The 14850-nt window shown below is 35.4% G+C and overlaps 1 protein-coding gene across 5 annotated transcripts in view; it reads right to left on the bottom strand.

Moving 5' to 3' along the window:
- Positions 1 to 13762, bottom strand: part of LOC136837308 (signal-induced proliferation-associated 1-like protein 1) — a 338251-nt gene extending 324489 nt beyond the window's left edge. For all 5 annotated transcript variants that reach the window (XM_067102054.1, XM_067102052.1, XM_067102051.1 and 2 more), the window contains exon 1: positions 13249 to 13762. The gene's annotated coding sequence lies outside the window, so the exon portion shown is untranslated. The remainder of the gene's footprint in view (positions 1 to 13248) is intronic.
- Positions 13763 to 14850: the final 1088 nt, after the last annotated feature.

Here is a 14850-nt window from a genome sequence, read left to right on the forward strand (position 1 = left end):
TCCCGGAGAAAAGTGCTGGTGCAATCTATATGTGCATGTAATTACAGCACATTCAGTTGGTGTACTTTTACAAGATGTGATACCCATTCACAAAGTTACTGCACTTTTCAAAGATGATATCCCTGCAGAAAGTGTGTTTAATTTTTGAAGTACTATTTTATAAGTTTATGTGTTTTTAAGTGTAAAATCAGAATTGAAAATTTGTATTTATATATTTGCACATAAATATGATACAAAAGAAGTACAGTAGTCCTGGCAGAAGAGTTTCTTCTATCTGAAGAGGAGGACTCTGAGGAGCTGTAACTCCTCAAGTATGCTGTGCAGTCATATCATCATCATTCATCAGACTGTACAGCTAATTTATCATCACCTTCAAATCAACATTCATCACTGGTGAGTACCCATACGTACTGTTTTTTTATTACAGTCCAATATTTTTAATGCTCTCTCATTTGTAGTTAGTGCTCAAACATATTTTTACAACTTATTATTTCTCTGTACGTCATTACCTGTACAGAATATAATTTTAAATTGATTGAATTTTACCTGTACTGTACTACCTTCTACGAACATTATGTACATGTTTTCGATATTTTATGGAATTATACCTTTGTTATGACTGTGACGCATGACGTTTTGCCTAGTGACGCAAAGAAAACGATTTTTACTCTTAAGTGAGAAAAAAAAAAAAAAAAAAAAAAAAAAAGGCATCCCATGAATTAGGGGTAACACTAGTATACGTACACACCTACTGTAAATGAGCTATTATGAAACAGTGCAGTACTCAATTTTTTTGTCAACCATTTACTGTGTTTCTTTTTTAAGGGTAATAAGCTAAATTTTATATAAAATTACAATAACTTTAGTTCATTCAAAAGTTAGCTTAATACTTTGGGAGCATGATTAGGTCACATTTAGTACTTAAACTCTGGAAATAAACATTTATTAGCATTTTTAAAGACTAAGCCAAACTTACGCGAAAATTCACCTTGCACGAGGGGTTCCGGAACCTAACCTCGCTTAAGTTCAAGGTATGACTGTATATATATATATATATATATATATATATATATATATATATATATATATATATATATATATATAATGTAGAGAGTACAGAGAGAGAGAGAGAGAGAGAGAGAGAGAGAAGCCTGGGTTATGTGTTTCAAGACTGGAAGTTCTGAATATGTAAAACTGCCTTGCGAACTCAAAACAGTGAGTGAGTATATCGCGCCCAGAGCCATAACACTGATCGTAAAATCTGGAAACTGTAGCCTCACGATTTAGCTGACTCAGGACAACTCAGCACCTCGTCAGAAGCTAACATGCCAGACATATCTATAACCCCTCCTTCAATAGGAGGCGTTTTCATGGAAATTCCATGGATTTGGGGCTGGACAAAGTGATGTAATTCAACACCCTCAAATCAAACATTCTAGGGAGGAGTCTTTTACACCTCCTCCTAAGATCATTTCCAATCAAATCCTCTAAGGAGAGATTTTAACAACGCCCACCACCGTCCTTCCCTAGCAACCATTCGAGGGGAGGCCTTACAGATAAATTCTTCCAATGGAGAACTGAGAGGGAGGAGTTGGAAAGACAACCAGAAAACCCAGGGGTTCCAGAGAAGCCAGAAGAACAGCATTCGAGTTCCAACCCACCATTCTGGAAGTCTAGTCGCCTTTCTGAGACTCCCCCTTGACTGTTTGGCAACTTAGAAGAGTTATGAAGTGAAGGAAATTAACTCCCAAACAGACTTAATTGAAAATATACTGTCTAGCATAGTCCCGCGTGATTTCAAGATAATAACTCTTTCGTCGGGTCTGGTAGGAATGGCGAAGTGTAACCAGCAGGCAGTTTGGAGTCGGCGTTGTAAGCAACAAATTTGTACCATTAATCTTTGATGACAGTTTGTCTCCATAGTTAACTTGTCCCTGTTTCATCATTGGTGCCCATAAAGGACGTATGTTTGGTATTTTTCTGCCTGCTGTTGTTTATTTTATTTTTTTTTTTAAGCTACTTTTTATTTATGAAGTTAAATGCCCCTTTCTGAGAGATATCATTACCTTTTAAGATAATTCCTTCAAAATAACATTAGACTTTTCCCCTTTTGTTTGTTGCAAGTCAAAACAGCCCGTCTGGTATGTTAAAGAACCCTTCAAAATAACAGAGGATGGCTCTGTTTTGGCTGGCGGGGGTTGTTGAGCAACGGGAGGATCATGGTAAAAAAAAAAAAATTTTTTTCTTTTAGGTGTGTCACGTTAAAGTGATGGTTTCGCGAACTGTTTTGGCAACTTAGAAGTTTTGATGTTCTCGTTGAGCTGCGTTTTCTGGTAGGGTTCTTTGGCAGCCAGTTTTGGGTCTGGTAGGGCGGCGAGGTAAGCGGTAGTGGCAACAGCAGCAGGCAGTTTTTAGTCGGCGTTGGTCGGAGTTTTGAGCAGGTAAGAAGGGGTGGAAATTAACATGCTCATCTTTGATGACAGCGTGAAGCGTCTCCATCGGGTATTCTGGTTTGTGGGTTCTTGTCCCTGTTGTGCAGCTGAGGGCTGTCTTGGTGCCCTGATGGAGGACGTATGTTTATATTTTTGTCTTTTTTTTTTTTTTTATATAAAAAAATATACATATTTTTGTTTAGTGCTGCCTATTTTTTTTTGTATATCTTTTACCAGACCTGACTCTTGTAAATATTGTTAATAAATTAATTTTGAGCTCATTATATTGTTTTGTTGTTTTCCCCTCCTTTGTTTGTTGCATCTGTGTGTGTATGTATATATATATATATACAATATATATATATATATATATATATATATGTATATATACAATATATATATATATATATATATATATATATATATATATATATATATATATATATATATATATATATATACACAGTAATACTTCAATCTTGCATGAATTTCACACACACACGAACTTTTCACTGGAACCTAACTAACTGGCATACACAATTTTTTCACAAACACACGAAATTCTCAAGAAACCCTGCAGAAGTGGTTATGTTTAATTTTTGAAGTAATTTACAAGTTTTCATGCTTTTATGTATAAAATCTGTATGAAAAATGCATTTCATGCTTTTGTGTAAAATCTGTATGAAAAATGCATCTCATGCTTATATGTGTAAAATCTGTATGAAAAATGCATTTCAGGCTTTTATGTGTAAAATCTGTATGAAGAATGTATTATTTTTATTTTTGCACATGCATACAGATAAATATGGCGCAAAGGTAATTTTAGCACATTCAGTTAATGTACTTTTACAAGATGTGATACCCATTTGCAAAGTTACTGCACTTTTCAAAGATGATACCCCTGCAGAAAATGCTTGTTTAATGTTTGCAGTACATTTATAAGTTTTCATGCTTTTAACTGTAAAATCGATATGGAAAATTTATATTTATATTTTTGTACATAAATACCACACAAGTATTATGTCCATTCGCAAAGTCTTTGTCACTAGGACTTTACATGACCTTGAGATGAGGTTGTTCAGTTGCGCTCATTTGATAAAATGAATTTGTTACTGTAATATCAGAGATGTAACTAAGAGTTGTAAAGTGTCATTCTTTGAAAATTACTTTGTTAACCTTAGAGAAAAGTACCTTCCACTTAAGCTCCCTTGGAGCCGGGCACTTGAGAGTAGGCGGTGGGCAATCATTACATTCAGCACCAGTTACTCCTTCCTACATTACTGCAAATTATATGTCTCCTTACTACAAGGGTCATATGAAGTTTTGATCAATCTGTTTTGCAACCTTCGCTACAGTAGTGAAAACCAGATGAACTTGAATTAGGCAGAATAACAATAAAAACTGGAAAACTCATCCTGAAAGCTATCAAGACTTGAAGGCTACTCAAAATAAGTGATACTACTTCACTGAAATCCGGCCATACAACTAAAAATAAGTCAACAAAAGCTGCAGCAAACCTCCGATGTCACTCAAGAGATGGCAGAAACAGAACGAGGTTTTCTGCTAAGTCGTTTCCAGTACTCATGTTAGTAGGCGTGGGTTGTCACCTACACTAAACTATCGAAGTGCTACTGCAATTTTTTAAATAAAGGCTGCCATGTGAGTTGAAGCTATAGCTATGAATTACTTGCTAAGTTCCTTATATGAAATATTTTTCCCCATGAATTCAGACTTTATTGAAATAACTAACACAGTTACTTCGCTCACTTCTTAGAACATTCATTTCCAATTAACGAAAACTTACTAATTAATTTTACAGTAAATACAGAAAGATCTACAAGTATTAATCGGTTATCACTTTCTTTAATTTTTAATAAAGTTGCCAATCACACTTTATGTTGAGCAATGAACATACAGAGCCTATTATAGAAAAAGATACTCATACAGTAAAGCCGCCATATTCGTGGGGGTTGCGTACCACACCCCCCCGCAAATAGCTAGAACCCACGAATACTTAGAACCCTTCTAAAAACGCTTAGAACTGCCTCTTTTGATAGTTCAAACACACACACAAAAAAACTAAAAATGCTTATACAGGTGTTACCCTACTTACGATGGGGTTAGGTTCCAAAAAACTCCATCGTTTGTTGGAAAAAATATATCTCGAATATAGCCTAGCCTACACTAGGTTATTTGGTACCATGTATACACATATGGTAGCTTAGCCTACACTATACAGTATACTCTATACATACATGGTATAGTAATTATTAATATCAGCTATATAATTCTGGAGGTTCATGCAGTGACTTACGATAATTCAGTACAAAGAGAAATTGAATAACAAACAAGAATCAGCTTAGCCTACACTATGGTATATCGTATACATATACGGTAGCCTAGCCTACACTATACTGTACTCTTTATTCACATATTATATACAAACATCAACATAACGAATATGCATCTTTTCCATGAATCTTTTAAAATGTTATGTGTTAATTCACTGTATCCAATAATATTGTATATATATTCTTATACTGCATTGTTTTTGTATTATAAACTGCGATCACAGCGATCAATGTTTTGGTTTGAAAATTGTTTAAGCGGTGTTCATTTCGCCACATTGAACTCAGTTCAGAGAGCTTTTCTTGCTTCCAGTTAGCGTAAATGAATCTCTAGATACTTTATTTATATGAGGCAAGGTTATTTTTCGTTATACTTTACAAAGTATTTCTAAGTCGAAATATAACTTAAATACGTCTTGTTGTGAAATTAATTTAGCTGTTTCTTCATTAACAGATGACGTTAGCTGTTTGGGGGCATTTGTTTTGTGTTAAAAAAAAAAAATCAAGATTCCGTTTTCTATTTTCACTTGACTTCACCATAATACAAGCTTTACGTATATCATTTATCGGCGTAAAAGTAGCAGTAATGTGTTCTTTCATGCCCAGTAGTTTTGATTAAAATACTTTCTCTCCGATTTTAATTATGGTAGTTTCATCCATGTTGCTGATGCACGATAATTTATAGTCATTAGCAGCTTGAACATTATTTTCTCAGCTTCAGCTACAACTTACATCATAAATTTAGTAGTGTATTGCCTCGCCGATCTTTTATCCATACCGAATAAGGGTATAATGTAAAAATATACCAGTCCTACTCTACTTAACGTCATTTGTACTATAACCCACGGTAATTGTGTATTACCATACGATGGTTGAAATACAAGCACATGGGCTGTTGTTATCTGATTCGGTGATAAACAAAACTACAGTTTCTCGGTAGGTTGTTTATGGCTGTACGCATTTGTGAAAGAGTATAACGTTACTAACGATACTTTTATCATTCTCTGTTACTTTTTAACTTGAAGATGGGATAAAAAGTTGGAGGAAAAGAAGCTGGTCTATTGTAATTTGGTCTCTCTCTCGCTGCCTGATTGTACGCTGCTGCCTGCGCCCTTGTGAAATTTTAAAATATTTTATAAATATTGCTGTTTTGGTACTAATTGCTTACCCCTTGCAAAATTGAATTATTGTACGGTGAACTATCGTAACTTGAGCACTACCTGAGTATTTTAATAGTTTTATCACAAAAAGTGCATTTAGTCATGAAAATGACATGAAAATACAATAATTATTGAATATTTCTCAGTGAAAAATACAGTGAATGGACGGATTTTCAGTGAATAATGCATATATATGTTCCATAGAGAACTCTGTGAATATGTGAGTCCATGAATCGTGAGACAGCAAATACGGGGGGTTTAATGTAATCACATCAAAGAAGTGAAAAGAAATTTATATAAACACATGATACACTCGTTAACACAATTACACAAAGATATTTCTTTCGGACATTTCAAGGAGCACACGACTCAGAAGGTAACCATCAAGTCCATTTCCCCCTTTGCATCACCAACTAAAAAGAATTATGGCTTTTGTTGTCAACAGAAGAAAAAGAAAAAAATTATTTATCAAATTTCAAATACCATAAATAGCAGGGCATAATCCACTAAAGTAGAATAGGACATGAGGACTAGGTAAAGCCTATGTAACTTGGATAACAAATTCTATTTTGTTTTTACAGTACATGTGAATGTCTTACAGTATTTCAACTAGACTGAAGAAATGTATATGCTTATATTCATTTAAATAATACTTTAAATGTTTTATTTCAACTAGACTGAAGAAATGTGTTTATATTCATTTTAATACTTTAAAGTTATTTTATAAAACACACACACACACACATATATATATATATATATACATACACACACACACACACACACACATATATATATATATATATATATATATATATATATATATATATATATATATATATATATATATATATATATATATATATTATATTATGAATGAATTTTATCACATCACCATGATTCCTATACAAGCATTAGCTACAAACATCCTTTAATTTCCAATTAGCTCTACCTTGGAAATAATATATTTTCATATATGTTACCGAAGGTGAATTTTTTTGTTGATAATAAATATGTCGTCTCGTGGGCTTGAACCATGGAAGACAAGAACTCAGGACTACAGAGACGCACATTTTAACCACACAGCCAATATATATATATACACATTATATATATATATATTATATATATTATATATATTATTGGCAATTTTTGCTTATTGTCGCGCCATTGGAATGGAACAGAAATAACTGGAACTTTGTATGCATATATATACAAATATATATATATATTATATATATATATATATATATATATATATATATATATATATATATATAGAGAGAGAGAAGACATACACAAAATGTATACACACACACACACACACATTATATATATATATATATATATATATATATATATATATATATATATATATATATATATATAATATATATATATAACATACAAACGTCCTTTAATATCCAATTCTCTCTAACATCATTATGAATAATATATTTTTATATATGTTACCAAAGGGGAATTTTTTAATTGATAATAAGTTCGTCATCCCGTGGGCTCGAACCACAGAAGACAAGAACTCAGGACTACAGTGACGCCTTTAAACACACGGCCAACAAGTGAGGTACAAGTTGATACCGACTCCCACCTACAAATCCCCATCGAACTCAGGTAGCCTATTTGTATTTAGAATTGATATCAACCCACCTCTGGCATGCTGACCATGTAGTGTGTTTGTCACACGCAGCCATATTATGAATGAATTTTTATCACATCACCGTGATTCATGCACAAGCATTAAGCTACAAACGTCCTTTAATATCCAATTCTCTCTACCTCGGAAATAATATATTTTCATATATGTTACAAGGGGAAATTTTTAGTTGATAATTATATATATATATATAATATATATATATATATATATATATATATATATATATATATATATATATATATATATATATATATATATACAGAGTAGTCCCAGTTATCAGCGGTTCCATTCAATGGCGCAACTCTAGCGAAAATCGCCAATAACATTAAATTTGGCGATTTTCCAGGTTATCGGCACATTAATAGGTATTTATTGGCACTAATATGCGATTATCGGGGCTGATAAGGGGATATCGGCGCATATTGGTAGCGAAAATTGCTGATTTTCATCGCTAGGCAAGCGCTGAAAGCCCAGATTGCCAATAACTGAGCCTGCCGATAAGTGAGGACTGTCTGTATGTATGTGTGTGTGTGTATATATATACAGTCATACCTCGAACTTACACGAGGTTAGGTTCCGGAGGCCCTCGTGCAAGGTGAATTTTTGCGTAAGTTTGGCCTGGTCTTGAAAAATGCTAATAAATGTTTATTTCCAGAGTTTAAGTACTAAATATGACCCTAATCATGCTCTAAGCTAACTTTTAAATGAACTAAAGTTAGTGTAATTTTATTTAAAATTTGGCTTATTACCCTTAAAAAAGGAATATATACAGTAAATGGTTGACATAAAAATTGAGTGCTGCACAGTTTCATAATAAATGCGCATTTACAGTAGGTGCGTCACGTATACTAATGTTACCCTAATTTATGGGATGCCATTTTCTTTGTCACTTAGAGTAAAAGCCGTTTTCTTTTTGTCACTAGGCAAAACGTCAATGTGTCTGTGTAACATAAGTACAATTCATAAAATATCAAAAAAATGTTACATAATGTTACAATTCCAGGTAAAATTCAATCAAACATATACTGTAATGAAAATGTTATGATACATAGAGGAAGAGAGAGAGAGGGGCTTTTGTATCGTAAACAATGCGCAAATATATAAATACAAATTTTCCATTCTGATTTTAAGAAAACTTAAAATTTAAACACACTTTCTACAGGGGTATCATCTTTGAAAAATGCAGTAACTAAAGGGTATCACATCTTGTAAAAGTACACCAACTGAACGTGCTGTAATTACATGCACATAAATTTGCACCAGCACTTTTCTCCAAGGTGAACAGAGTAATTTTCAAAAGAATGACACTTACAAACTTTTAGTTAGGCTACATCTCTGATATTACATCAACGAATTCATTTTATCAAATAAGCACGACTGAACAACCTCATCTCAAGGTCATGTAAAGTCCTTGTGACAAAGACTTTGCAAATGGACATAATACTTGTAAGATATTTATGTACAAAAATATAAATATAAATTTTCCATATTGATTTTACAGTTAAAAGCATGAAAACTTATAAATGTACTTCAAACATTAAACAAGCATTTTCTGCAGGGGTATCATCTTTGAAAAGTGCAGTAACTTTGCAAATGGGTATATATCACATCTTGTAAAAGTACACTAACTGAATATGCTGAAATTACCTTTGCATCATATTTATGCATGTACAAAAATAAATATAATACATTTTCAATACAGATTTTACATGAAAGCATGAAATGCATTTTCATAGAGATTTTACACAAGCAAGCATGAAATGCATTTTCATAGAGATTTTTGCACATTAAAACATGAAATGCATTTTTTCATACAGATTTTACACATAAAAACATGAAATGCATTTTTCATACAGATTTTACACATAAAAGCATGAAAAATTGTAAATTACTTCAAAAATTAAACACCCACTTCTGCAGGGTTTCTCTGAGAATTTAAGTGTCTGTGAAAAATCGCGTATGCCCATTAGTTAGGTTCCAGTTGAAAAGTTAGTGTGTGTGTGAATTCATTTCAACTCCCTCTCATGTAAGATCGAAGTATTACTGTATATATATATATATATATATATATATATAGAAATGACTTGAACTAAGCACTTTCATCAGGATTCAGGTACAAGTGCCAAAGAAACAAACAGTCACAAGCAGACTTTGTGGCAAGACAAACAATGCTAAAAAGACAAACTACGCTAACAATTATCAAACAGTGGTCATGCTTAATAGCCTTCTTGTTTTAAAATACCCTTTGTTAGAATTCCATCAACTTTACATAAACCTAGGCTGATATTTAATAAATTGTCACAGTCTTTTTCAATTATACAGGATTCTATTAAATTTCTTTTCCCTAGATCTTTGCAATACATAATTTTTTTTTATTCTGTCCAATTAACACTAGGATTGATATTCCTGTGTACAAATAATGCATTTGACATATTACCAGTTCTTACACTATATTTGTGTTGTTTTAATCAAACAGCCAGCGTCTTCCCTCTTTGTCCTACATATATGTTTTATTATATTGTTTACACGGAATCTTATACATACAACCTGTTTCATTTCCCGGTGAATTTCTGATCAGAAGTTTGTAATAGTTCCTAGCATTTTAAACACAACATTAATACCCAGTGGCTTGACTTGTCTCGGGATGTTATTAAAACAAGTATAAAAAGGAAGCATACACAGGACAAAGTGGGAAGATGCTGGCTGTTCAATTAAAGAACACAAATATAGTGTTATAGTAATGGTATATAATATGCCAAATGCATTATTTGTACACATGAATATAAGAGTAACACCATGGTATTAACTGGACAGAATCAAAGGAAATTGTTTGCAAAAATTTCAAAATTTCAATTACTGACAATTTATTAATATCATCTGTATAATTAAAAAAAAAGATTTTAAAACATGACAATTTACCACTTGTTTGTCTAGTAAGTTAAATATCAGTTAAGTCTTTTTAGCATTTATATAAAGTTGAGATTTAATGAATATATGATCATTCTACAGTGATTTGTTTACTATATTTTAAAATATGAAGGCTATTATAATATATATATAAAGAAGGCCCATAAAACACTATTTAAATGTTGAAACCATATATTTAGGACACTTGTTTCTTCACTGTTCAGTAATTTAAGGATTCATTTCAGAGATTCTGTCTTTTTAGCATTGTTTTCTTCAAAGGGGTCCGAGGATTAAGGTGTCAATGCCCAATGTCTCCTGACATATTGTTGGTTTGATTGATGATAGCAGATTCAGTTTCTTTTTAATGACTCTATTTCTAATTGTTCATCTCAATTTTTTCTTTTGTCTCTTACTGGATGGCCCTGATGATGTCTCTGTTTACAGAAAAAAATCTGAAAGCTCTTGGTTCAAGTCATTTCTTTTCACCCTTCAACTGGCTGATTGCATATATGATCATCACATATCTACAGTGATTTGTTGCTATATATATATATAATGTTAGTTCTAAAGAACCACTCTGCATGGAGAGACTATTTATTAATGAATTTCTTTGACTGAACAACAGGCTTGAGAAAAGGGTGTATATACATGATTGCAGGGCAGGTGAGGTAACTTGAGAGATTTACATACATGAGAAATTTCCAGTATATATATACTGTCAGTGTCTTTCATGTTTTTGCACAATAAAGCTCCACATGATGTCATGTTTGGTACCAGCCCCTTTGAATTAATGTAAATAGCCTAAATACACAAAAGATGTTAAATTCCTCACATTATGTATATCGGTAAATTTCTCAAGTTATCTCATTTGTGCTGCACCATAGAGGCTGCACCCTTTTCTATATAGTTCATGCAAAAAAAAAAAAAAAAAAAAAAAAAAAAAAAAAAAGTAGAACTAAGCAACAGCTCTGCATTGGGTATTAATTTGGAAATTGATTTTTCTTATAGTTTTTTGGTTGCATATCAAGAATTTACATTATTTTTTGTCGGTCAACTGTAATTAACCTCAGAAGTTGTATACTGGCCATCCTGGAATGCTATCAGTCATGTGTAGTGTTATAGGGGACCTTTTGGTAAAAAGTGGTTTCCTCCCAGGGAGGGTCCTGGGCTCTGCCCCCCAGATAAGTAACACGGCCTGTTAGGTTAGGTTAGGGTATGTTAGGTTAGTATAGTTCCTTTTATAATAGGTTTCCTTAGCCAATCCCTTCTTGAACATATGGCTCCCTGATGACTTGCGTATATGTTGAACCATTCCATAACAACAACATGACAGTCTGGTTTTTCTCCCGTTTTCCCCCACCCAAAACCCCGCGTTCCCAAAGGGTCTCTAACCATGTTGGGTAGATACGAGGTTAATAATAACTGAATAATTGACCGACAATAACCACTGCCACCTCCTTCATCAGCAACACTATAAGTAAAGGAAAAATCAATTTCCAAGCTGTTACTTATATTTACAAAAAAAAAAAAAAAAAAAAAAAAAAAAAAAAAAATCATTGATAAACAATATTTCACTGCCTGCGGTAATTCGTTAGACTTACCACAGGCAAAATTGAAGATTACTGCCACGTCTCGGTTCATGCCAGTCGGCAACCATATCTACCAACTTTTGCATATGTTTTTGTTTGATTATAACTTTTATTTACAGTCTTCTGTATAAAAGAAGGTGACCACCCTGCACATAAACTGATAGTTACCTATACTTGTAGTGGTGCTGATTAAGGAGTTGGTGTTGTTTATTGTCGGTCAGTAATCATTAACCTCATATCTACCCAACACAGTCAGGGACCCTTAGGAAATGAGGGGTTTTGGAAGCGTTGGGAGGTACAGAGGGTTGCCACGTTGCTGTTACGGAACAGTTCCGCCCGTTCGCAAGTCGTCAGGGAGCCAGGCCCATATGTTCAAGAAGGGATTGACTAAGGAAACCTATTATAAAAGGACCTGTACTGACCTAACGTACCCTAACCTAACCTAACCGGCAGGCCGTGTTACTTAGCCCGGGGGGTGGAAAAAGTTTAAGTATACCTTAGTTTCACCAGACCACTGAGCTAATTAGAGCCCCCTGGACCCCCAGTGAAGTAAACTCCACTTTCTACCAAAAGCTCCCCTATAGGCTAGGCTGACACTGCGCATGCATGATAGCATTCCAGGATGGCCAGCATATAACTTCTGAGCTTCATTACGGTTGACTGCAGTCGATCGACAAAAAATAACGGTCAACTCTTGATAAGCAACCAAAATATACACCACAGGAAAAATCAACTTCTGGTAGACCTCAGCAGGGTAATGTCCCACCGGATCTCCTGCTTTGCCTACGATGTAGGTAGGCCTGGGCTACCCGACGCGGAGCTAGGCCAGTGCTTCTTTCTGCCCCACTTCCAGAGGATGGCTGGTAGCACTGGGCCTGGGCTACCTATTCTCCCCCAGGCCGTTTGCCTTGCCTAGGCCTAGGCCTCCCCTGCACTGCAGAGGCGACGGGCGAAGGCCAGACTGCGTTACAGAGGACTGCTCAGACTTCGCTTCTCTGGGCCACAGGCTACGTCTACCTAGGCTACCCACCTCATTCATGGAGAGTGCATGAGGGCGGGCCAAGTCTTTCCTTCTGGCTGACGACACCTGCGCCTCAAGACAATCAATCCGAGTTAGTCTAACAGTCGACTCACCTGGCAGCTGAGTCGTCCTCTTGAAAGAGAATTCGTCCAGAGTCGATGAATGGCAGCAGCAGCAGAGGCTTGGAAGCTATCTCAGCCTAGCCTCCAGTAGCTTAAATCCAAGGCGGCCCTCTGGGCTACTCACTCACTCACTTGTCACCGAAAGGGAAACAAAAAATCTTTGAGCGGACATGAGCATTTCCTGATAAGTAACGATAAGATAATGATGCAATGTGCAACGAAGCACTTTGATCGGAGGGAGGAACAATCACTGACACTGAGTCACCCGGACGGACGACACAGCCACGAGAATTACACTGAGGCTCGAAAACGACACCTACACAGGACACGATCAACTTCATTCGTATTTATCCATTGATTTTTCTTTCAAAGCACGCTGGGTGATCTTCATTCACTCTTTCCCAACACCAGATCACGCACATTCACCAAGGAAGAGCGGGTGAGGGGGGGGGGGCAAAACTCCTTTCACGCCCGATACTCCAAGAGGAAGACACAATGAATGACTGAAAGAGAGGCCAAGTTGTGTACTGTTGTAGTCTGGTGGGGGAAGACCCAGGCCATCGTTGCCACTGCCACTTCCATCCTTAGCGCTCAATCTTCACAGATTCAGTATTTTTCTACGCCAATTTTCGCATCTGTAAGAAACTTAGTAGTCATTATTTGATAATAATAACAGACTCTTGATACTGATACAAAATATCCTATGCAGAATTAAAATCTATTCAGGCGTTGGCAACTCTTGCAGGGTGGACGTGTGGGGGAAGGTATGAAGGGGGGTTTGAATTGTTATCCTTCAAAATGCGGTTCTAAGTAGATCTGCCAACAAGATTTTTTCGTAAACCAAAGAGTCTTAATAAGGTGCTTAAAATGTTTCTATAGCAAGAGCTGGTGTTGCCCATCAGAGAAAGACCGGAGTGTAAACGCCTTTGTACACCAACATCCTCCTTCCAACCCCACCCCCCTCAACCTCTCAAAATAAGTCGAACTAATTTACCTGCTCAACAAGATCAACCGCGTGCAACCGTTTTTGAATGAATTGGTTTCACATCGAGCTCCATAAGTACTGGCGTATTCTCGAACAAACTCTTGGCTGCTTCGGAAAATGCTTCCTTTGTGAAGTTATAGTTGCCATCCCGGGCTCACCCCTGTTGCTAGAGAGTGGGATATCGGAGGGGGATTGGGGGAGGAGGGAGAGCAATGGCTGTCTCCACAGCAATTTCAACACTATAACCTGCCCCTTGGAAAACATCATTGTTCTTCATTCTCAATGCGTCTTTTTTTCTATCATTTGTGACAAGACGTATGGAAATAGTACGGCAGGGCTACTTAGAACTGTCACTTTTTAAGATGTTTTCCATTGTTTGGAAGAGGTGGGCGGAAGACCCATTCCCTGGGGCCCAACCAATGCCCCACGCTACCCACTCATATACAGTGCGCACACATACGCTTGTACGCTTACGTACGTTGCCAATATGTCGTCGTTGGCATCACGGTCCAGGAGGACCGTGATTAGCACAAAGCTTCCACATGGAACTTGAGCAGCCGTTTCAAGCATAAGCCACCCATTGAAATCAGTTATGTATATATATATAT

This window comes from Macrobrachium rosenbergii, chromosome 58 (genome assembly GCF_040412425.1).
Source record: "Macrobrachium rosenbergii isolate ZJJX-2024 chromosome 58, ASM4041242v1, whole genome shotgun sequence".
Classification (NCBI taxonomy): domain Eukaryota; kingdom Metazoa; phylum Arthropoda; class Malacostraca; order Decapoda; family Palaemonidae; genus Macrobrachium; species Macrobrachium rosenbergii.